Genomic DNA, 25,843 nt, shown 5'->3' with positions numbered 1-25,843 from the left:
TGAAGATGTTAAAAGCAAGTAGAAGAAATCAGGGAAAGGATTTGATCAGAATAAGAAAAAAAGTAAAATGGAAAGGAAACTCTAATTGAAGAATCTGAGAGTTTGGAGAAACTTTAGGGAAATAGAAAAGCAGTTAACTGCTGCTTTTAAAACTCTGGCAGCAAACAGCCTACTTTTGCAGGTACTTAACCCTTTCCTGGTTCAGAAAAGAAAGGAAAAGGGTTAGAAGATATTAAAACAAACAACAATAAAAAAAAATAACCTGACATATTTCTGTAGACCTAGAACTGGTCAATTTGAATCTACAGAAATTGTTAAAGTTACAGAACTGCTAAAAATTTTAGCAGATTCTGAGATTTTTGAGACTAATGATTAAGTTGTTTGGCACTCTGTCTGCTAAGCTGAATTAGTCTATTGCATTTTTAAGTAGGCCTAAATTACATGACTAAGCCTTCTGAGGGCCTGAATCAGAGCCTTACAGAAAAACTGCAAACAAAGAAAAAAAAAATAATAAACAACTCTGAAGGATATTGGTATATTGGTAATTACCCGATGAGAGGGTAAGGGTTAAATAAGGCCATGACTAGGAAGATTTTAGCTGTAAATCATTGGGAATGCTCAAGCAATATGTGGTATCTTTTTAAGAAAATTTGGAAATGAAGAGCCAAGACGGCAGAGTGGAGGCAAGAACACACAGACCTCTCCTCCAGGCACTCCAAATTCCACTGGGTCATGACTCTGAACAGATTTTGGAGTATCAGAATACCCAGAAGAAAAATTGGTACATAGGAATAAGTGTAATTGAAAAAGAAATATCTGAAAGGTGTGTTTGATTTGTCTAAAGATAAATAAAAAGGTATTAAGAAGATGTTCTTTGGGAGGGAGGGAGCCTGGCTCCAGAATATTCAAGTTAAATTTTACTAAAATGACACCAGTGGGAAAACTGAGATATTTACTGGTTATAGTGGATCTTTTGATCGTGTAGGTGGAAGCTTTCCCCTAAGCTCTGATACCTTAAGGGGGGATGGAAGAATAACATTGGACCAAATTGTACCTAACTATGACCAATGATTCTGATAATGGAACACGCTTTACTTCTAAGGTTTTATAAAAAATGATGGGGAGGGGGCAGCAAGGTGGTACAGTGGATAGAGAACGAGCCCTGAAATCAGGAGAACCTGAGTTCTGATCTGGCCTCAGACACTTAATACTTCCTATCTTTGTGACCCTGGGCAAATCACTTAACCTCAATTGCCTCAGGGGGAAAAAATGATGGGGAGGGTTGCAAAAGGAATGGCAATTCCATAAACCTGGGCACCTGCCCTCATCAGGGAAAGAGGAGAATGGGGTACTGATGTTAAAGAATAAATTACCTTGAACCAAATGTTTGCCTTTTGCTTTGATAAAGACTTAGAACTGTCTCCAGAAGTGATCTGGGCTTTTCCAAATGAAATGTTGTTCTTTGATTTAATTTATTTGGAAGGGGAAAGGGAAATGCCCTCTTTTGAAAGAAAGGATGGGTTTCTAAGGAATTATATATTGACAGTGCACTCATCCATTTCAGCCCTTAGGAAGCAAGGACTGCTGATTCAGACAATACCTTTTGGAGTTTGCAGTTCCAAGAGACTAAGTCTTGGAAAGATCAGAGTGGAAAGGATGACTAAGACTGGAGTCTTGAGCATGAGAAAGATGGACTCATTACACCAGGGTTAAGGACCTGTAGAGGAAGCTCAAGAATGGGCTGTTAACAACAATTTATAACGTCTAAAATTGACTTTGCCACAGGACAATTAGGAATGTTTTGGTGAGAGGGGAGATTAACAATACTTGAAAAATAACAATATTGATGTTGTACCTATTTTTTATATTTCTAGAAAAATTTATAGAAACTCCTCAGTTAGAAGAAGTAGAATTAACATTTTTTAGGATAAAGAAATTAGGGGACTTTGGGCCAAGATGGCAGAGAGGAGACACACAGCTGGGTAAGCTCCACATTTTCTCTCAGAATTCATTTCATGACAAGCCTCTGAATTAATGCTTCACTGAAAAAAAACCCCACAAATACTTACCAAGAGAAGACATCCTTGAAATTCACCAGGAAAGGTCTGTTTTTGCTTGAGGGTGGGGACAGTTTTAGATGGGGCACAGGTAGCAGCAGCTAGAACACAGCAGGCAGTTCACACTGAGCAGACCGGAGGGGGCTGGGGTGTGATCTCAGCTGTCTCTACTGGGAGAGATTTGCTACAGGATTGGATACTTTGCCCTGGCAGCAAGTCAGTAGCACAGCAGAGAAGCTAAAAACACAGGGGGTGAAGAATACAACCCCGTACAGCTGGAGTCTCTTGGGACCTGGCCACCCTTCACCCATAGTGTCTCAGAGCTTGTGCTTAGCACAGCCATCTCTGTCCTGTTAGAGCCTCACTGTTGCCCCCAAAGTCTGTAGAGGAAGCTAGGTAACACCATCCAGCCCAAAAAAGAAAGCAGATTCCTTTTGGGTTTTTTTCTTTCTTTCTTTGCTAGTTTGTCTGTGATTCTTCTCTGACAAAATGAGCAAAAAATTGAAAAGGACCTTAACCATTGAGAGCTTCTATATGGATAGAGAGCTGACTCTAAACCCTGAGGAGACCCTCCAGATGAATCCTCAAAAGAGGAGATCATCTGTTGCTCAGCACAGATAAATCTCATAGAAGAAATTAAAAAGGCTCTCACAAGAGAGCTAGAAGAAAAATGGGAAAAGGAAAGGGTGGCTTGGCAAGAGAGTCTGGAGAAGTCATCCCACTCATTTAAAGACAGAGTGGATAAAGAAATCAAATCGTTGACAAATAGGATTAGTGAATTGGAAACAGAAAATAGCTCTCTAAAAAATAAAATTGGCAAAATGGAAAAAAATTCCATAGAACAAAACAACTCACTTAAAAACTCAATTGGACAATTAGAAAAAGAAATTTAAAAAGTGAATGAAGAAAATACTTCATTGAAAATCAGAATCTAACAAATGGAACTGGATGACTTGAGGAGACAATAAGAATCAGTCAAGCAAATCCAAAAAAATCAAATAATGGAAAAAAATGTGAAATACTTTCTTGGGAAAAAACAGCCTTGGAAAATAGATCTAAGAGAGAAAATTTGAGAATTATTGGACTCCCAGAAAAAATATGATGAAAAAAAGAGCCTGTACACTATTTTCCAGGAAATTATCAAAGAGAACTGCCCAGAAGTCATAGAAACAGAGGGTAAAATAGACATTGAAAGGATTCATCGATCACCTACTGAAAGGGATCCTAAAATCAAAACACCAAAAAATATAGGGGTCAAATGCCAGAACCCTCAGCTGAAGGAAAAAATACTGCAAGCAGCTAGAAAAACCCAATTCAAATATAGAGGAGCCATAATAAGGATTACCCAGGATCTATCAGCATCCACATTAAAAGATCGAAGGGCTTGGAGTATAATATTCCTAAAGGCTAAGGAACTCAATATGCAACCAAAAATAACTTACCCAGTCAGAATGAGCATCTTTTTTCCAGGGAAGAAGATGGACATTCAACAAAATAAGCGAATTTCACCTATTTTTCATGAAAAAAAAACAGAACTTAACAAAAGGTTTGATCTACAAATACAGAACTCAAGAGAAACCTAAAAAGGTAAAAAGAAATCTTGGGAACTATATTTCCACTATAAAGATGTATAAAGAATACATGTATACCTTGTTCTAGAAATTAGACATAGAAAGGACATTGTACCTGGAAAAGGGTAAAGTGGGGGTACTACATCTCACAAAGAGGCAAAGGAAACATATCTGAGAGAAAGAATGCAGGGGGATGAATACAGTGGGTATTTTACTGCCATCAGAATTGGCTTTAAGAGGAAAAATTTCAGACATATTCAATTTATGGTGAAACTTCTCCCATCTCATTGAAAAGTGTGAAGGGAAAAGTGAAAAGGGAAGGAATAAGCTAAGCGGAAGGGAATACGGAAACTGTGAGGGAAAGGAGTAAGATAGGGGGAGGAACTCTAAGGCGGGGAAGGCTACTAAAAAGGGAGGGCTGTGAGAAGCAAGTGGTGCTCACAAGTTTAATACTGGGGAGGGGGTAAAAGGGGAAAGAAGAGAGAAAAGCATAAACAGGGGTTAATAAGATAGCAAGTAATACAGACTTGGTAATTTTAACCATAAATGTGAACGGGGTAAACTCCCCCATAAAGAGGAAGTGGTTAGCAGAATGGATTAAAAGCAGAATCTTACAATATGTTGTTTACAGGAAACACACCTGAAGCAGGAAGATACATAAAGAGTAAAGGTAAAAGGTTGGAGCAGAATCTACTATGCTTCAGGTGAAGTCAAAAAAGCAGGGGTAACCATCCTGATCTCAGATCAAGCAAAAGCAAAAATTGATCTAATTAAAAGAGATAAGGAAGGCCATTGTGTCTTGCTAAAAGATAGCATAGATAATGAAGCAATATCAATATTAAACATATATGCACCAAGTGGTGTAGCATCTAAATTCTTAAGAGAGAAATTAAGAGAGCTGCAAGAAGAAATAGACAGCAAAACTATAATAGTGGGAGATCTCAACCTTGCACTCTCAGAATTAGATAACTCAAACCACAAAATAAATAAGAAAAAGTCAAAGAGGTAAATAGAATATTAGAAAAGTTAGATATGATAGATCTCTGGAGAAAACTAAATGGAGACAGAAAGGAGTACACCTTCTTTTCAGCAGTTCATGGAACCTATACAAAAATAGACCATATATTAGGACATAAAAACCTCAAACTCAAATGCAGTAAGGCAGAAATAGTAAATGCATCCTTTTCAGACCACGATGCAATGAAAATTACATCAACAAAAAGCCAGGGGAAAATAGACCAAAAAATAATTGGAAACTAAAAAATCTCATACTAAAGAATGATTGGGTGAAACAGCAAATCATAGACATAATTAATAACTTCACCCAAGAAAATGACAATAATGAGATGCCGTCATAAAATGTGTAGGATGCAGCCAAAGCAGTAATAAGGGAAAATTTCATATCTATAGAGGCCTATTTGCATAAAATAGAGAAAGAAAAGGTCAATGAATTGGGCTTGCAAATATAAATGCTAAAAAAAGGAACACATTAGAAACCCCCAAACACTAAATTTGAAATTCTAAAAATAAAAGGAGAGATCAATGAATTTGAAAATAAAAACCTATTGAATTAATTAATAAAACTAAGAGTTGGTTCTATGAAAAAACCCAACAAAATAGACAAACCCTTACTAGATCTGATTTTAAAAAGGGAAGAGGAAAATCAAATTGTTAGTCTTAAAAATGAAAAGGGAGAACTTGCCACTAATGAAGAGGAAGTTAGAGCAATAGTTAGGAGTTACTTTGCCCAACTTTATGCCAATAAATTTGATAACTTAAAGGAAATGGAAGACCTTCAAAAATATAGCCTGTGCAGATTAACAGAGGAAGAAGTAAATATCCTAAACAGTCCCATTTTAGAAAAAGAAATAGAACAAGCTATTAACCAACCCCCTAAGAAAACATCCCCATGACTATATGGATTTGTATGTGAATTCTACCAAACATTTAAAGAACCATTAGCTCCAATGCTATATAAACTATTTGAAAAAATAGGGATTGAAGGAGTCCTACCAAACTCCTTTTACAACATAGACATGGTACTGATAGCTAAACCAGGTAGGTTAAAAACAGAGAAAGAAAATTATAGACCAATCTCCCTAATGAATATTCATGCTAAAATTTTAAATAAAATATTACCAAAAAGATTACAGAAAATGACCCCCAAGATAATACACTATGACCAAATAGGATTTATACCAGGAATGCAGGGCTGGTTCAATATTAGAAAAACTATTAGCCTAATTGACTATATCAGTAATCAAATTAACAAAAACCATATGATCATCTCAATAGATGCAGAAAAAGCATTTGATAAAAAGCCAACATCCATTCCTAATAAAAACACTTGAGAGTATAGGAATAAATGAATTATTCCTTAAAATAGTCAGGAGCATATATTTAAAACTTTCAGTAAGCATCATATGCAATGGGGAAAAACTGGAACCTTTCCCAGGAAAATCCGGAGTAAAGCAAGGTTGCCCACTATCACCATTAGTATTAGAAATGCTAGCCTCGGCAATAACAGTCAAGGAAGATATTAAAAGAATTAGAGTAGGCAATGAGGAAACCAAACTATCACTCTTTGCAGATGATATGAAGCTATACTTAGAGAAGCCCAGAGATTCTACTAAGAAACTATAAGAAATAATTCACAACTTTAGCAAAGTTTCAGAATACAAAATAAATCCCCATAAATCCTCAGCATTTTTATATATCACCAACAAAATCCAACAGCAAGATATACAAAGAGAAATTCCATTCAAAATAACTGTTGACAGCATAAAATATTTGGGAATCTATCTACCAAAGGGAAGTCAGGAAATATATGAGGAACATTGCAAAAAACCACACAAATAAAGTCAGACTTAAATAATTGGAAAAATATTAAGTGCTCTTGGGATAGGCTGAGCCAATATAATAAAAATGACAATACTCCCTAAACTAATCTATTTATTTAGTGCTATACCAAAGAGACTTCCAAGAAAATATTTTAATGATCTAGAAAAAATAACAACAAAATTCATATGAAAGAACAAAATATTGAGAATCTCAAGGGAATTAATGAAAAAAATAATCAAATGAAGGTGGCCTAGCTGTATCTGATCTAAAACTATATTATAAAGCAGCAGTCCCCAAAACCATTTGGTACTGGCTAAGTAATACATAAGTTGATCAGTGAAATAGCTTAGGTTCATAAGACAAAATAGTCAATTATAGCAAACTAGTGTTTGACAAACCCAAAGATCATAACTTTTGGTATAAGAATTCATTATTTGACAAAAACTGCTGGGATAACTGGAGATTAGTATGGCAGAAATTAGGCCCGGACCCACACTTAACACCGTATACCAAGATAAGATCAAAATGGGTCCATGATTTAGGCATAAAGAACGAGATTATAAATAAATTAGAGGAACATAGGATAGTTTATCTCTCAGACTTCTGGAGGAGGAAGAAATTTGGGACTAAAGATGAATTAAAAGCCATTATTGATTTCAAAATAGAAAATTTTGATTACATCAAATTAAAAAGCTTTTGTACAAACAAAAGTAATGCAAACAAGATTAGAAGGGAAGCAACAAACTGGGAAAACATCTTCACAGTTAAAGGTTCTGATAAAGGCCTCATTTCCAAAATATATAGAGAATTGACTCTAATTTATAAGAAATCAAGCCATTCTCCAATTGATAAATGATCAAAGGATATGAACAGATAATTTTCAGATGATGAAATTGAAACTATTTCCACTCATATGAAAGTGTTCCAAATCACTATTGATCAGAGAAATGCACATTAAACAACTCTGAGATACACACCTATCAGACTGGCTAAGATGACAGGAAAAAATAAGGATGATTTAGAGGGGATGTGGGAAAACTGGGACACTGATGCATTGTTGGTGGAGTTGTGAATGGATCCAACCATTCTAGAGAGCAATCTGGAATTATGCCCCAAAAGTTATCAAACTGTGCATACCCTTTGATCCAGCAGTGCTACTACTGGGCTTATACCCCAAAGAGATACTAAAGAAGGGAAAGGGACCTGTATGTGCCAAAATGTTTGTGGCAGCCCTGTTTGTAGTGGCTAGAAATTGGAAAATGACTGGATGCCCATCAATTGGAGAATGGTTGGGTAAATTGTGCTGTATGAATGTTATGGAATATTTATTGTTCTGTAAGAAATGACCAGCAGAATAAATACAGAGAGGTTTGGAGAGACTTACATGAACTGATGCTAAGTGAAATGAGCAGAACCAGGAGATCATTATATACTTCAACAATGATACTGTATGAGGATGTATTCTGATGAAAGTGGATTTCTTCAACAAAGAGGAGATCTAACTCAGTTTCAATTGATCAATGATGGACAGAAGCAGCTACACCCAAAGAAAGAATACTGAGAAATGAATGTAAATGTAAACTGTTTGCATTTTTGTTTTTCTTCCCGGGTTATTTCTACATTTTGAATCCAATTCACCCTGTGAAATAACAGAACTGTTCGGTTCTTTACACATATATTGTATCTAGGATATACAGTGACTTATTTAACATGTATAGGACTGCTTGTCATCTGGGGAAGGGATGGAGGGAGGGAGGGGAAAAATCAGAACAGAAGTGAGTGCAAGGAATAATGTTGTAAAAAAAATTACCCTGGCATAGGTTCTGTCATTTAAAAGTTATTAATAAAAAAAAAAAGAAAAAAAAGAGTCAGGCTAAGCTTGGACTTGGGAGTGCTAAGCACTGATATAACAAAAGAAATTCTACTTTATACCATCAAAAAAAAAGGATAAAGAAATTATTCATGTTAGTTCTGATAGGGTTCTTTAATATGAAGTTGGTACAGGCTCACCCATTTCTATGTTGTATATGAGTGTTTTAATTGGTTATATTGAGTCATCTTAAAGCTGTTTCTGATTGTTTAGAGGGATTCTGAGAACAGTGGTCTACGTCTTTGTCCCTTTGATACCTAAATATATTTTGATATAGATTGGTTACTGAACATCTTAAAGTAAACTGAATTATATAATGTTGAATTTAAAACCATCTATTTAGGTATGATGATAAGCTGTGAACTTTCTAGGATGAATCTCTTACTGTTATCCATGTAAGATTATAGTCAATATTATTTAGTGTACGTAATCCTTGAGAGTTAAACTTACCTAAACCTCTAATTAATGAAATGTGCTATTTGAGATAAAATCTCTTGGGGCTATAGCTGATATTATTTGGAATTTTGAATTCAGGAATGATTCTCTGATGGATCATCAAGTCAGTAACCTATCATCTGGAAAATATAACACAAGCTACTAAGAAAAATGTGATCCTGAAATGTTACAGATGTAGGTTAGTATCTGGGAAAGAGTTGGATGGACAATCTTGGTCTCCACTTAAGATGAGATCTTTTTGATTTCCCCATTTGTGTTCCTTTGAATAAGAACTCACTCGATTATTCCTTAGCCTGGCTATAATTCAGAATTGTTACTGCATACACTTTTCTAAAGTGAAACTGAGCTAAGGATGCTTTATGCTGTTATGTATGTGCTCTCAGGCTGATTTTGATGCTATTATAGCCATGTCCCTGGTTTTTCCTTTTATATCAAATATCTTCAAGTGGGTTCTGTTGAGTCCTAGTTTATAGGTTATATATACAATTGTATTTCTATATAGTCTTATCTTTCTCTTAAGATTTCCACCAATAAGGAATTTTAAGTCTTCAGAGACAGGGAGTGCATCCCACTACAAATTCAAGTAATTGGGTATGAATAAATGAATGGGTGGATGACTGATTAAATTAATGAATGGAAAAATATTTATCAGACTCCTACCATGTTCTGCTATGTATATTTTACATATAAATATATATAATATGTTTATTTATTTATTTTTATTTCTGATACTGAAGATACAAAAATAACACAGCAAGATAGATCCCATTTTCTAGGTACTCACATTCTAAATGGAGAAAACAACACATAGAAAAAAAATTCAGATATGGGGAGAATGGTGAACTCCAATAATCCTTAGGTTACATCAGCAAGTCTGATATAAATTTAGGAGTTCTGAAACTCATAAAGATAGAGAATATAGAAAAAGACTTGGATCTATTTAGGAGGCAATGGCAAGGCATATAAGAAAGTCAGTCTGACAATTCTCCATTTCATCAAAAAGAATAGAACGGATGGTCGCTTATCCTCTTTTTTTCTTTTTTTCTTTGTTTGTTTGTTTCTAGCTTCTGCTTTTGCTACTCATTGTGCCCATTGTGGAACTATTATTGTTGGGAAGCAGTCAAGTTTTTAAATATGAGTTAGGATCTTGTATCTCCTATCATGGTGAAACTGCATCAAAAAAGTTAGATTAAATGGAAAATCATTCCCTATACTAGTAGTATTTAAGGGCAATAGATAGACATAATCCTAACCTAATACCCCATTTAGACCAATAGTAACCTGTCATTCTAACTCCCCTGTTTCCTCCTAGAACATATTAACTTGGCAAGGGTGGGAGGCTAGAAATGTTCATCCTGACTCCCTTCCATCCAATAACAAATCCTGCATGGCAGTCACACCACATGTGGGAACTCAAGGAATCTGAACTTAATTAACAGGGTCATTGGGTACCACTGATTGTTTTTAACAGAAGTGTGATGTGACCATATGTGTATGGAACAAAGATTATTCCAGAAAATTGTAAAGGACAGATTAAAAGAGGGAGGGATGAATACAGGAGGCAGGATAAGAAAACTATTGTTGTGTAAGAGTAGATAATATCGGGATGAACGATCACCTCTATATGATGTGTGTGGCTTGACCTGTGTCCTAATTGTGACCTGAGACTTGGAAAGTTGGGTAGTTGGGGAGGAAGCCGCATTAGGAGTCTATATAATCTGTGTTTCATACCTGCACTTTGCACTGCCTGACAACACTTTTATCTATAAGCTTGGAGTTGCCCTTTCTCCTGAGATAATAGTAAAGTCCTTTTTGTTTTTAACCTTGAGAATCACTGATTTTAATTTGGATAAGGGTCGCTGTTTCACACAGTTTTGGGGGCTCTTTCTGGGATATTTCATGAAGGTCTCTCCCATTCTGAATCCTTGGGCAGATGCCCTCCAGATAGTTCCCCCTGTGGTCCTTGGCTCAGCTAGAACCGCTGTACCAAGCAGATCAATTCTTAAAGGGACACACCAGAGAAAGCAAAATAAAAGTAATCAATCTAGCAAAGATAGGGGATTAATTTCACTCAGGAGATAAATCAGTGGAGTTAGGTTAAGTTGTGCACACAATTCAGGACACAAGAAACTAGTGAAGGGGGAGAGACTTTAAACATTTATACTCTGGCTAAGAGATCTCCGTCCCTTTGGTGTTAGACCTAGTGAGTCTTAAAGAATCTCACAAAGTGATTAAGTCAGCGTGTAATTTAGTGGTACTTTAGCAAATTTTCTAACTCTCTAATGTATTTAAGCATCACTGGAATTGCCAAGTATGGGAGATTCAAATTTGATTTTGTAACTTTGTGAATTCACACCTCCCTTAATCCTACTCTCAGAGGAGGAGTCAGCCTTTGAGAGAGCATAAAAACAGATGAGCTCAGTCAGCAGGATGAGTTGAAAAGATTCAGAGTGGAGGAGAGTCAGTTCAGAAGAAGCCACTAGTTGGAGTTCAGCTTAGAGCTGAGAAAACCACTTCGGAAGATTGAAAGCCCTTGAGTAGTTGAGGCAGAGGCAGAAGCAAAGGACAAGCTGGGCAAGAGCTCTGGAATCAAGGAAGGTGAAAATAAAGGTTTGGATTTATCAGCTACTAATGAGGTGATTATTACTTTGAACTGAAAATTAAGCTGCCTCCAGAAACCTCCCCAAGAAACCTGCTCCCAGAGAACCATCATATATTATATAAAAGAAGAGAACACCACAGTTCTGCATCAAAAAGGACAAGATACGTGAACAATGGGAAAGGAACAATCAAAAATAGGCTATTAAAACCTATCTAGTGCCCCAGAAGATAACCCTTTTACAGGAAGGACAAAAATGAAATTATTAAATACTGGGGGGTTTTGTTGTTGTTTTTCAGACACTCTGCTGGGAAGAACTGTTGATCCCTCCGGGTCTTGTGGTTTTAAAACTATGTTCTATTCCTAATGTGACTTGGGAAATAGAGAGAAATAAAATCTTTCCCCCTTCCCTATCACATGTGTTTAGGGAAGAGTATAATCGGTGCTGAGATAGGAGTTATGTAAAGATTATGGAAATCTAAGATGGTGAAATTTTTGAGTGATTTTCCACCAAAAATATGACCTAAATTTGCTCATTTAAATTTAATTTTTTTATTATTAAAATTACTTTCAATGGATGCATTTGGGAATAAGATTATAGAAATGTGTGTGAATTAATATTGAAGTATTACTATTAGAAAACAAAGTTCTCTGGTAACTTACCTAAAAAGATCACATGTTTATATCTCCTAATTAATATGGAACATACTATGTTGCTTACAATTGATACTGGCACTTGTAAAATTATATGAGCTATCCTTTAAAATTTTGTTAGTTTTGTTAGAAGGCAAGTATAAATTTTGTGAAACTAGCTCAAAATTATTGAAATATTATCTGGTTCTGAATCTTAGTTGTTTCTTGTTGTTTTATATTTAAAGGTAGAGTTTATAAAATTATAGGAAAAAGGTGGTTTAAAAGCAAGAAAGGTTGGCTGGGAAAGCACCATAAGTTCAGTGACCCGAATAAAAGTCTTTTCTTTTTCTCCTGTCACTTCAACTCTTCTTGAAGGAAAGGATAGCGAGTGAGAAGCTGAAAGAAACATTTCATAGTGAAGATTGCGTTAAAGCAGAAGAAACTGCGGAAAGGATTTGATCAGAATATGAAAAAGAAAAATGGAAAGGAAACCCACCAAAGAACGAGAGTTTAAAACTTTAGGGAAATAGAAAAGCAGTTAACTGCTGCTTTTAAAACTCTGGCAGCAAACAGCCTACTTTTGCAGGTACTTAACCCTTTCCTGGTTCACAAAGGAAGGAAAGGGTTAGAAGATATGTCAAGTAAACAACTCAAAACCTGGACATATTTCTGTAGACCCATAACTGGTCAATTTGAATTACAGAATTGTTAAAGTTATAGGAACTGTTAAAATTTTAGCAGATTCTGATTTTTGTGACCAATGATTGTTGTTTGGCACCTCTGTTCATAAATTTTGAATTTTTCAGTTCGCTTGCATTTTTAAGTAGGCTCAAATTACATGATAAGCCTCTGAGGGCCTGAATCAGAGCTCAGAAAACTGCAAACAAAGAAAGGAAAAATAAAACAACCTGAAGGATATTGTATATTGGTAATTACCCGATGAGAGGCAGGCTAACAAGGCCATGACTAGGAATTTTAGCTGTAAATCATTGGGAATTTTGCCATGTGTATCTTTTAAGAAATTTGGAAATGAAGAGCCAAGACGGTAGAGGAGGCAAGAACACACAGACCTCCCTCCAGGTACTCCAAATCTCCATCAATATGACTCTGAATGATTTTGAGTATCATCACTCCAGAGAAAATTGGTACATAGGATATGTGTAATTGAAAGAAATATATGTGTTTGATTTGTCTAAAGATAAATAAAAAGGTATTAAGAAGATGTTCTTTGGGAGGGAGGGAGCCTGGCTCCAGAATATTCAAGTTAAATTTTACTAAAATGACACCAGTGGGAAAACTGAGATATTTACTGGTTATAGTGGATCTTTTATAGTGGTGGTGGAAGCTTCCCCAAGCTCTGATACCTTAAGAGGAAGGAAGAATAATATTGGACCAAATTTAACTATGACCAATGATTCTGATGTCGGTAATATGCTTACTTAAGGTTTTATAAGAAATGATGGGAGGGGCAAGGTGGTACAGGATAGAGAACCAGCCCTGAAATCAGAAGGACCTTTGTCTGATCTGGGCCTCAGACACTTAACACTTCCGGCCTGTGACCGGGCAAATCACTTAACCCCACCGCCTCAGGGGAAAAAAAATGATGGGAAGACGTTGCAAAAGGAATGGCAATTCCATAAACCTGGGCACCTGCCCTCATCAGGGAAAGAGGAGAACAAAATTACAAAGAACAAATTACCTTGAACCAAATGTTGCCTTTTGCTTTGATAAAGACTTAGAACTGTCTCCAGAAGTGATCTGGGCTTTTCCAAATGAAATGTTGTTCTTTGATTTAATTTATTTGGAAGGGGAAAGGAAATGCCTCTGGTGAAAGGATGGGTTTCTGAAGAATTACAAATATTGCGCACTCATCCATTTCAGCCTCCCAGTGCGACTGCTGATTCAGACACTACCTTTTGAATTTGCAGTTCCAAGAGACTGGGAGTCCGGAAAGATCAGGAGGAAAGGATGACTAAGACTCAGTCTCGGAGTACAGAAAGATGGACTCATTACACCAGGGTTAAGGACCTGTGGAGGAAGCTCAAGAATGGCTACAACAATTTATAATGTCTAAATTGACTTTGCCACAGGACAATTATTAGGAATGTTTTGGTGAGAGGGAGATTACAACACTGAAAAAAATAACAATATTACGTTGTACCTATTTTTATATTTCTAGAAAAATTCAGAAACTCCTCAATTAGAAGTGGAATCAATACTTTTAGGATAAAGAATGTACTTTCGGGCCAAGATGGCAGAGAGGACACACAGCTGGGTAAGCTCCACGTTTTCTCTCAGAATTCATTTTCCCCATGAAAGCCTCTGAATTAATGCTTGACTGAAAAAAAAACCCACAAAGGCTTACCAAGAGAAGAGACTTTTGAATTCAAGCAGAAAGGTCTGTTTTTGCTGAGGGCGGGGACAGTTTTAGGATGGGGCAGGTGTTGGTGCCAGAACACAGCAGGCAGTTCACACTGAGCAGACTGAGGCTGGGGTGATCCTCAGCTGTCTCTACTGGGAGAGATTTGTTAAGGATTGACATTTGCCCTGGTAGCAAGTCAGTAGCACAGCAGAGAAGCTAAAACACAGAGGGTGAAGAATACAACCCCTGAACAGCTGGGAGTCTCTTGGGACCTGCCACCCTTTTTACCCATATAGTGCCTCTGTACACTTTGAGTCTGTACACGCCAGGCGCCATCTCTGTCCCAGTCAGGGCCTCACTGCTGCCCCTATAGTCTGTAGAGAAGGTAGGTAACACCATCCAGCCCAAAAAGAAAGCAGATTCTTTTGGTTTTTTTTTTCTTTTTTTTCTTTGCGGGGTTGTCTTGATTCTTCTCTGACAAACAGCAAAAACAGTAACTTTAACCATTGAGAGCTTCTATGGATAGAGAGCTGACTCTAAACCCTGAGGAGACCTCCAGATGAATCAAAGAGGAGATCATCATCTCAGCACAGATGAATCTCATATTAGCTCAGCAAGGCCTCACAAGAGAGCTAGAAGAAATGAAAAGAAAGGGTGGCTTGGCAAGAGAGTCTGAGGAAGTCATCCCACTCATTTAAAGACAGAGGATAAAGAAATCAAATCGTTGACAAATAGGATTAGTGTAATGGGAAAAGGAAAATAGCTCTAAAAATAAATTGGCGCTGAAAATCTCATATAAAAGGACTCACTTAAAAACTCAATTTAATACAATGAAAGAATTTTAAAGATGGAATGAAGAAAATATCGCTGAAAATGAACTAACAAATGGAATTACGACTTGAGGAGACAACAAGAATCAGTCAAGCAACTAAAAAATCAAAGGAATTAAAAATGAAACACCTTCTGGGAAATACTTTTGGAAAATAGATCTAAGAGACAATTTGAGAATTATTGACCCCAGAAAAAGTATGATGAAAGATTTTAACACTATTTTTCCAGGAAATTATCAAAGAGAACTGCCCAGAAGTCACAGAAAGAAGATATAGAAAGGACTACTGTCACCCTACCAGTATCCAAACCACATTGAGAATGAACCAAATGAAGAAAAACATTGCAAGCAGCTAGAAACCCAATTCAAAATATAGAGGAGCCATTAAGGATTACCCAGGATCTATAGCATCCACATTGCTAAAAGGATCGAATTTATACATATTTCTAGATTCAAGAAATGAAGCCATTTCTAATAAACTACCTTGATTAGAAAATTAAATTTCCACAACTCTGAGGTGTACCTTTCATGCCTCCAGATTTGCTAAGATGATAGGAAGAAATGATAAGTGTTGGAGTAAATGGGAAACCTGGGATACTACAATGTTGGTGAGTTGTGACCTAATTCAACCATTCTGGAAAGCAATTTGAACCATAATTTAAAAGACTATCAAACTGTGTATACCTTTTTGATCCAGCAGCATCTCTATTAGGCCTATGGTCAAACAGGTCATAAAAGGGTATATGTACAAAATATTTAGAAGATCTTTTGTAGTGAAAGAACTGAAACTGAGGATGCCTCATCAATTAAGAATGGCTGAATAATTCTATATGGCACACATGGTTCTATAAGAAATGATGAGCAGGTTGATTTTAGCATCTTGGAGAGCCTCATGAACTGATGCTAACAAAGCAAGTAGAAACAAGGAAACATTGTACATCAGCAACAAGATTATGAGATTACAACTAATGGACTTTGGCTCTTTTTCAAATGTCATAGATATCTCAGCAATTTAATAGACTTGTAATGGAAAGAGCCATTCATCCAGAGTAAAGGACCACGGTGATTGAATACGACACAACATAGTGTTTTGTATCTTTTGTTATTGTTGTAGCTGTTTGTTTTTTTCTTTCCTTTTGATCTGATTTTTTTTGCGTGTGCCTAAGATAAATGGGAAATATGATTAGAAGAATTGTACATGTTTTGGCCTATATTGGATTACTTGCCGTCATGAGAGGGAGGAGGGAAATTTTGGAACATAAAGTTTTAACTATCTTTGCATGTATTTCAGAAAAATTAAAAGCCAATTTACTTTTTAAAATCAAACAAAGTAAACAAAAAAGAAAAATATATCCTACCACCAAACCATACCACATAATTTTGCACTCATGAAGCTTCTTCACTTCAAGAGGCAGCATGGATTACCACATAGATTCTCTCAAAAATATAATCAATCCAATCATAGAAGGGAAAAAGATACAATACAAAGAAATAAACATTTGACTCCTAAATTTTAAGTAGTTTGATTTCATAGCAATTAATGAGATCATTTGAATTCAGAACTATAGGTATTTCTAATGTTTAATTAGAAAAGGACTGGTAAATTGTCACATTTTAACTAATTGATAAAAAAAAAATCTGTAAATTCAAACTTTCTAGCCATAGGAGGGTCTTTAGTGTAATTGATTGTTTTTATATTTTTTCTATAATAGTTGATAATCATGGACCTCTTAAAAATACAATTTTTGCGCTTCCCTAGAAAGATATTCGGGAAAACAAATTTTTATTTATTTTACCTCAAATGTCATCATGTTTATATTTTGTCTGTCTTATCTTATGAGACTAAAGCTAGCGCTATTTTCAGTTAATAATGTAAATGAACATTAAGGAATCTACTGAAGATCACTCACAACTGGAACAAATTTAATATATTCAATAGATACCAGTGTCTTCCCAAGAAAAGAAAAAGGAAAATATATATCTATTATTTCTCAAGGAAGAAAAAGCAGCTCTCACATAAAACCATTTCTTCCAAATAATTCTTTTTTATTTAATTGTGTGTGTCTGAAAGTCCTTCTTCCCTACAGCCCCTTCCCCAGTCATTTGAAAGCAACCAAAGTGATACTCACATAAATAAGAAATCATGCAAAACATTTTCACATTAGCCATGTTAGAAAAAGCAAAAGAATAAAGTATAAAATACTTAAATCTGAACTCAAAATTTATCAATTCTTTTTTCTTGAATATGATAGCATTTTTATCATGAACCTCTGGAACTATCATTGGATCACCTATTAATCAGAATAGCTGTTTCTTCAGAGTTGAGACAGTTACCATAATACAATGTATAATATGTAAAATATTCTCCTGATTCTGCTCACTAAATTTTGTATCAATTCATATTAAGTCTTCAGGTTTTTCTTGAACCTCCCAACTCTAGCACAAAATAGTTCACTACAATCATATATTCATATACTACAATTTTTCATTCCCACTAATGGACATTTCAATTTCTAATTCTTTGACACCACAACTATTAGAAATATTTTTACATATAAGTCTTTTTTAATTGCTTTGACCTCTTTGAGATATAGATCTAGTCATGGTATTTCTGGGTAATAGGGTATGCTTTCACCTTTTATAGCTTTTTGCCCAGTTCCATATTGTTTTCCAAAATGTTTGGACCAATTTACAATTTAGTATATATATAATTTCCACATTCCTTCCCATGTTTGTTGGTTTTCCTTTTGGTCATCTTGAATAATATGATAATGGTGAAATGGTTTTACTTACTCTCAGAGTTGTTTTTAATTTATAATGTCTCTATCAGTGATTTAGGAGAATTTGTTTATGCAAACTTTAAATTTCATCCTCTTACCTCTTGTTTTGTCAAAATTTTCTTTATCCATAGATTTGAAAGGTATTTTTCATAATCTCTTAATTGCTTATGACATCATTCTTTATGTCTAAATCACATACCCATTTTGACCTTATCTGTACTGTAACATGACATCTATGTCTAGTTTTGTCAAACCATTTTCCAGTTCTCCCAACAATTCTTGTCAAATAACAGTTCTCCTCCCAAGTTTGTACCAGGTTTACCAAACAGTAAATTACTATGGTCATTAACTTCTATGTGCATGGTACCTATTTCTACCAATCAACCACTCTGCAGCTAGCTAATACCAGATTGTTTGGATGATTAGTACTGTAATGTGTAATTTTAAATTTGGTACTTAGGCCACCAGCCTCTATATTAATATTCAGTAATTCTTTTTATATTCTTAACTTTTGTTCTTCCAGATAAATTCGTTATTTTTTTTTTTTTTTTTTAAATATTTAACAATTCCTTGGTACTTGGATAAGGTTATTGAGTAAGTATATTAATTTAGGTAGAATTGTTATTTGATATTATACTGGCTTACCTATCAATGAGCAATGAATATTTCCAGGAATTTATATGTCTTTATTTAAATCCCTTTTATATGCATCTTGTAATCAAAGGTTTCCTGGACTTTCTGTGGTTTTAGGATTTCTGACCAATTTGATAACTTCCACTTTTCAGTTTGAAGTGCAAAGTCATGAGTACTTTATCAAAAGCAGTTATCTCATTCTCTAAAGAAAAGAGGCTTTTCAAAGACATTTTGCAAACCACTGAGATGAATTTGGGCAAAACACATTCAATTGTGTTTTAAGAGACTGGGTTCCTACTACAGACCTACGGCTAATGTAAGTATATGACCTTGGCTTATTCATTTCATCTTTCTTCTCAGTTTCTTTCATCTCTAAAATGAGAATATTGAAGCAGATAATCTGAAAGTCGTCACCTATAGGTTTTACAAGAAATGGAGCAATGGCACTTCACTCTGAAGTTGCTCAAGGGCTTTGATCTTGACAAAATCATGTTTTAAACAATCAAGTTAAGCAGAAAATATAGCATGTGAGAAATCTTCTGATTTTGTTATAGCACATAAATCTACCACTGTATCTCACTATCAGTTTTAAAGCTATAGTTTCAGTGTATGAATATGCACAGATAATAAAGATCATGCACAACTGTTCTTGTTTTTATTGTTTTTTCGAGACACACATGGTACATATATATATATGCTCATGTATATACATGTTTGTGTATAAATGCATGTATGTAAATGCAGTATATGGAAACTCTTTGATGGATGCTCCACCTTTTGCCCACTTGCCCCTCTGTCCCATCTTGCCCATGCCTTCCTATATGGGAAGACACCTTAATATATATATTGAATTACTATCTGCAAAGGGCTTAATTAGGCTGAAGTCTAGTTATTCCTGCAGTTCTGAAACCAGTTCTGGAGAGTTTATATTTTTAAAATACAGTCCTAATATAAAAAGTTCAATCTGTTTAATAAAAATTTTAATACATTCAATCTTTGATTTAATTCAACAAGTATTTTTAAATTTTTTATTTTGAAAAAAATTTTCACACATATCTCTTGCACTCACTTGTTCCAACTTTTATCCCTTTCTCCTCTACCCTCCCAGATGGCAAGTCCTATACATGTTAAATATGTCATAGTATATCCAAGACACAATATATGTGTGCAGACTCCGAATAGTTGTCTTGTTGCACAAGAATGATTCAGAAGGAAAATCAACTGGGGAAGAAAGACAAAATGCAAACAGTTTACATTCATTTCCCAGTGTCTTTCTTTGGTGTACTCTGCTTCATCCTTTTGTCAATTGAAACTGAGTTAGACCTTCTTTGTCAAAGAAATCTACTTCCATTAGAATACATCCTCATACAGTATCATTGCTGAAGTATATAATGACCACCTTGGTTCTGCTTATTTCACTTAGCATCAGTTCATGTGTTCCACCAAACTTCGTATTCATCCTGTTGGTCAAGTTTTACAAAACAATAATATTCCATAAAGATTCATGGCACTACAATTTACCCAACCATTCTCCAATTGATGGGCATCCACTATTTTCCATCATTGTAATACAAAAAGGGCTGCCACAAATATTTTGGCAGATACAAACCCTTTTTCTTCTTTAGAATCTCTTTGGGGTATAAGACCAGTGTGGAAACACTGCTGGATCAGTGTATGCACAGTTTGATCACTTGGGGCATAATTCCAGATTGTTCTGCACACTTGATCTATTCATAACCCCAACCAACAATGTACTGTGTGTCCCAGTTTTCCCACATCCCCCATTCATTTTCCTATCACCTTAGCCAATCTGACAGGTATCCTAGACAATCTTAATTTGCATTTCTCTTGACTGAAAGATTGGGAACACTTTTCAGTAGAGGAAACACTCAATTTCACCATCTGAAAATTGTCTCGTTCATATCCTTTGACCAGCTTCTTATCACTGGAAATTGATTGATTTCTATAAATCAGAGTCAATTTCATATATTTTGGAAAATGAGTGTCTTTGGTCAGAACCTTTAACTGTAAAAGATGTTTCAAATTTGTTAAGCCCTTCAATCTTGTTTCTGCATTAGTTTTATTGCATAAAGGCTTTTTAATTACACCCACCTTTCTATTTTATGATCAACAACTTACCTCTCACAAATCTGAGAGAAAACCATCCTATGTCTCTAATTTATTTTTAATCTTGTTCTTATGTCAATCATGGACCATTTGATTTTATTGAGAAGTTTTCTAGTCTCCAAGAGATCTTGCAGTTTTGTCCTTGCTCTTGCCTCTGCTTTCAGTCTCCAGTCAGCCTGATTTCAGGCTTCAACTTCCAGTCTGTGCCGGTAGTCTTTTCTTCCGAGTGCCTTCTCAGAGCCCTGTTACGTTCCGAAGAGCTCCTCTTATTGCTCCAAGAGCTTCCTCTTACTGCCACTGCAGTTAATCACCCTGGAGGAGAGGATTCAATATTCCAGAGTGCCTGGTCCCAAGGGGAGGTGTATACTCTACTAGCCCCTGAAACCTGTGTGAACTCCATTGAGTACTTAGATACTTGATTCTAAAGGTGCGAACACAAGCATTGTCTTTAACCAGTCCACCATATCTTTTGTTTCAAGTTCTGGCTCAAAATCAGATCAAATCAACTCCAATGTCTTCACATTTTGTAAAAGATTCCAACTGATCTTATCTCGGTATACTGTGTTAAGTGTGGGTCCATGCCTAACTTCTGCCATTCTAATTTCAAGTTGTCCCAAAAGTTTTGCCGAATAATGAATCCTTATCCCAAAAGGTGGGATCTTTGGGTTTATCAAACACTAGATTACTATAGCTGACTATTTTGTCTTGTAAACTTAACCCATTCCACTGATCAACTCAATTCCACTTTTAGCTTTTAGCAACAAATATTGGTGACTGCTGCTTTATAATACAGTTTTGATCAAGCACAGCTAGCCATCTTCGTTTGATTTTTTTTTCATTAATTCTCGAGATCTTTCGGATTTTGTATACCCTTCCATATGAAAATTATTGATATATTTTTCTAGATCATTAAAATTTTTTCTTGGGAGTCTGATTGGTATAGCACTAAATAAATAAATTAATTTAGGGAATATTATAATCTTTATTATATTCGCTTGGCCTATCCAAGAGCTCTTAATATTTTTCCAATTATTTAAATCTGACTTTATTTGTGTGAAAAATTTTTGTAATTTTGCCCATAATTCCTGACTTTCCCTTTGGTAGATAGATTCTAAATATTTTATGCTATCGACAAAATATTTTGAATGAAATTTCTATATCTCTTGCTGTTGATTTTACAGGATGTATAAAAATGCTGACGATTTATGGGATTTATTTTGTATCCTGCATCTTTAAGTAGTTATAGATCTTTCTAATAGCATTTAGTAGAATTTGGGCTCCTCTATACTATCATATCATCTGCAAAGAGTGATAGTTTAGTTTCAATATCTACTCTATTCCTTTTAATCTCTTTTCTCGACTTTATTGCCTAGGCTAGCATTTCTAATGGATAATATTGAATAATAATGGTGATAGTGGGCAACCTTGCTTTACCTAGATCTTATCGAAAGGTTCCAGTTTTCCCAGCTGCACATGATGCTTACTGATGGTTTTAAATATATGCCCTTGATCATTTTAAGGAAGAGTCCATTTATTCCCATACTTTCAAGTATTTTTTTTTTTTTTTACACGGATGTTGGATTTTATCAAATGCCTTTTCCGCATCTATTGAGATGATCATAGTTTTTGTTAATTTGTTATTGATAAAGTCAATGATGCTAATAGTTTTCCTAATATTGAACCAGTTCACCCTGTATAACCACGGTCATATCGGTATTTATCCTGGGGATGATTTCTATAACTTTTGCTAATATTTTATTTAAGATTCAGTATCAATATTCATTAGGGAGATTGGTCTATAATTTTCTTTCTGTTTTCTAACTCACCGGTTTAGTATCCTGCAATTATTATCTATGTCATAAAGGAATTTGGTAGGACTATTTCATTCCCTATTTTTCAAATAGCTTTATAGCATCAGTAATTGTTCATGTTTGGTAGTGAATCTACCATGTAAATCCATTTTGTCTAGGACTTCAGGGAGTTTATTAATAACTCTGTTCATTTCTTTTTCAGGCGGCACTATTTAACAAATTTAATTCTCCTCCTGTTAATCTGGAAAGTTTATATTTTTGGAGTATTATTCATCCATTTCAATTTCTAGGTTTATCAAATTTATTGGTATAAAGTCATAAAAAGTAACTCCTTATTATTGTTCTAATTTCTTCTAAATTGGTGGAAAGTCTCCTTATCGCCAAGATCAACAATTTGATTTCCTTTCCTTCCTTTATCTAATCAGATTTACCGTTTTATCTATCTCAGTGATACATCCCACAAATTTTGCTATGATGTCTCATTATTGTCATTACCTTTGAAATTTGAAATTTATTAATAGAAAATCCAATTGCTTCACCCAATCATTCTTTTAAGATAAGATTATTTGAAGCTCAATTACTTTTTGATCTGTTTACCCTTAATTTTGTTGAAGAAGCTAGTTGCAACTATGATCTGAAAAGAAAGCATTTACTATTTCTGCCTTCCATTAATTTTAAATGGTGTCCTAATACATGGGTCAATTTGTATACGTTCCATGAACTGCTGGAGAAGAAAGTATACCCTTCTTCAGTCACCATTCAGTTTTCTCCAGATCTATCATATCTAATTTTTCTAATATTATTTAATTCTTTTAATTTCTTTTCCTATTTGTCTTGTGGTTTGATTGGTCTAATTCTGAGAGTGCAAGATTGAGATCTCCCACCATTATAGTTTTACTGTCTATTTTTCTGGTAACTCTCTTTAAATTCTCCCTTTTAGAAGTTAAATGCTATACCACTTGGCATATATGTTTAATAATGATATTGCTTCATTGTCTATAGCACCCTTTAGCAAGATATGTTTCCTTCCCATCTGTTTTGATTAGATCAATTTTGCTTTTGCTTGATCGAGATAAGGATGGTTACCCCTGCTTTCTTGATTTCACTTGAAGCATGTTAGATTCTCTGCCCAGCCTTTTTACCTTTACTCTGTATGTGTCTCCCTGTTTTAAATGGTTTCCTGCAAACAACATATTGTAGGGTTCTGGGCTTTTGATCCAGTCTGCTGGCCTGCCTCCACTTTATGGGAGAGTTCTCATCCCACTTACTTACAGTTAAATGACTAATTGTATGTCCTGCCATCCTAATAACCCAAGATTATGCTCTTTTGCCCTACCCCTTCCTAGTATTGTGGGATGTAGTTTCTCTTTTATCTCCCTTTCCCTTTTTCTGACACTATCCCCTTTCCATTTATACTTCCCTTTTTATGTTATATCTGTAAAATCAAATTATACATCTGGTTTTTATGTATATTCACAATAGTTCTCAAGAGTTCCTTTTACCTTTTTCTACTTCTCTTGAGTCCTGTGGTTGGAGATCAGATTTTTTTGTTTAAATCTGTTTTTTTTTTTTTCCCTTAGAAACACATGGAATTCCACTGTTTCATTAAATGTCCATCTTCTTCCATGGGAAAAAAAATCAGCTTAGCTGAGTCGTTTATTCTTGGCTGCGATCCAACTTCTTTGCCTTCAGAATACCAGATTCCAGGTACTTTTCGATCCTTTAATGCCGGAGGCAGCCAGACGAGTGACCCTTATTGTGGCACCTCGGTATTTGAATTGTTTTTTCCTGGCTGCTTGTAATATTTTTAATTTAATCTGAAGATTCTGAAATTTGGCCACAATATTCCTTGGAGTTTTTATTTTATATCTTTTCAAAGGTGTTTGACGGATTCTTTCAATATCTATTTTACCTTCCACTCTATTTCCAAGAAGTTCTCTTTGATGATTGCATAATATGTATTCAGGGTCTTTTTTCATCAAAATTTTGTGTTGTCTAAGGATCCCTTCAGGTTATCTCTCCTAGATCTATTTCTCCAGGTTTGTTGTTTTTCCAAATAAATATTTGACATTTTTCCGCTTAATCTTGCTTTTTTTTTGGTTTTATTGATTGATCTTTGATATCCGCAACAATTAGTCATTTCTATTTGTTCAGTTACATTTTAGTGAGTTATTTCTTCAGTAGCTTTTTTTTTTTTTACTTCTTTTGTGTTATGTCCAATTGAGTTTTTAAAATGAGTTGTTTTGCTCTATGTAATTTTTTTTCCATTTCACTGATTTTTTTTTATGAGTTATTTTCTTTTCCAATTCACAATTTGAGTCCTGTAACTTCTTGGGAGTTTTTTACCTTTACAAATCTACATTTCAGGTAGTTGTTGCCTCTTTTCAGTTTCTCTTCCTTTCCCATTTTATTTCTAGTTCTCTTTTATGTTTTAATAGTCTCTTCTAGAGAGAGCCTTTGTGGCTGGGGACCAACAATTGTCTCCAGACTGTTCGCTAATAGTCTCCTCAGGTGAAAAAGTTGCCTCTTCTGTATAGAAACTAATAATCGTCCTTTTGATTTTTTTTTTTTTTTTACCATTTTTTAAAGCCTGTAGGGAGTATCAGGGTTAAGTGAGGTTACTAGCTTCTGCAGAGCAGTGATAGGTGCATGGACTGGTAGCTGTTCTGCCAACCGGCTGCTAAAGAGCAGTGAGTTACAGGAGTGCTCTGGGAGAGTTACCCAGTAACTCCAGGTCTGCAGGGCCGAGCTGGGAAAGTGCCCTGCAAAGAACTCCTGCAGTGTAAGCAACCATCACCCCTGGGGTGATGTGACAGGAAATTTTCACCTGCCAAATCCTGCCCTGGGGCTGTAAGTATTATAGGCTGAGCAGGAAGAACCCTGCAGGACAGTAAGTGTCTGGGACCCAGGAAGAACAGTCTGCTGAGGAAGTTCTATTGCCCTGGTGAAGCCAGCTCCCACTCTGTGCAAATTAAAGGCTGCCCCAGGGTGTGCCCCTGCCTTGCAGATTTGTACTCAGCCCCCACAAAAGCTCCCAAACTGCAGGATGGGCGGCAGGGCTGTGTTACAGTCTGCCTGGAGTCACTAAACAAAATATATCTAATATCTTCAAGTGGTTCTGCTGAGTCCTGAAGCTATAGGTTATATATACAATTGTATTTCTATATAGTCTTATCTTTCTCTTAAGATTTCCACCAATAAGGAATTTTAAGTCTTCAGAGACAGGGAGTGCATCCCACTACAAATTCAAGTAATTGGGTATGAATAAATGAAT

General features: G+C 35.3%; 1 pseudogene; it reads left to right on the top strand.

The window, feature by feature from the left end:
- LOC116422538 overlaps positions 1-25,843 on the top strand; it is a 127,607-nt pseudogene that overhangs the window by 79,122 nt on the left and 22,642 nt on the right.

The sequence above is a fragment of the Sarcophilus harrisii genome, chromosome 3 (assembly GCF_902635505.1).
Source record: "Sarcophilus harrisii chromosome 3, mSarHar1.11, whole genome shotgun sequence".
NCBI classification, from domain to species: Eukaryota; Metazoa; Chordata; class Mammalia; order Dasyuromorphia; family Dasyuridae; genus Sarcophilus; species Sarcophilus harrisii.
This window is presented reverse-complemented; position numbering and strand designations above follow the sequence as displayed.